The sequence below is a fragment of the Bison bison genome, unplaced genomic scaffold, assembly GCF_000754665.1.
Source record: "Bison bison bison isolate TAMUID 2011002044 unplaced genomic scaffold, Bison_UMD1.0 scf7180017860360, whole genome shotgun sequence".
Taxonomy (NCBI): Eukaryota; Metazoa; Chordata; class Mammalia; order Artiodactyla; family Bovidae; genus Bison; species Bison bison.
This window is the reverse complement of record NW_011490932.1, coordinates 188,158-188,358: the sequence shown is the minus strand read 5'-3', so window position 1 is coordinate 188,358 and position 201 is coordinate 188,158.

The following is a 201-nucleotide window of genomic DNA, read 5'->3' as shown; positions in this document are numbered from 1 at the left end:
TCTGCCCTGGCTGCTCTGTCCGGGAAAGGTTCAGCAGGGAACTGGTGCTCACGCGCACCTTAATTGTTTTTCTACCATTTGGGGGATGAAAGCTCGTTCCTCACGCCGGACCTCAATTCCATGTGTCTCCTAAATCCGCGGCCTCCCGCTGCCCTGGCCTTAGAGGTCACCCGCTGTCCCGACCCACGGCGTCCCGGATTC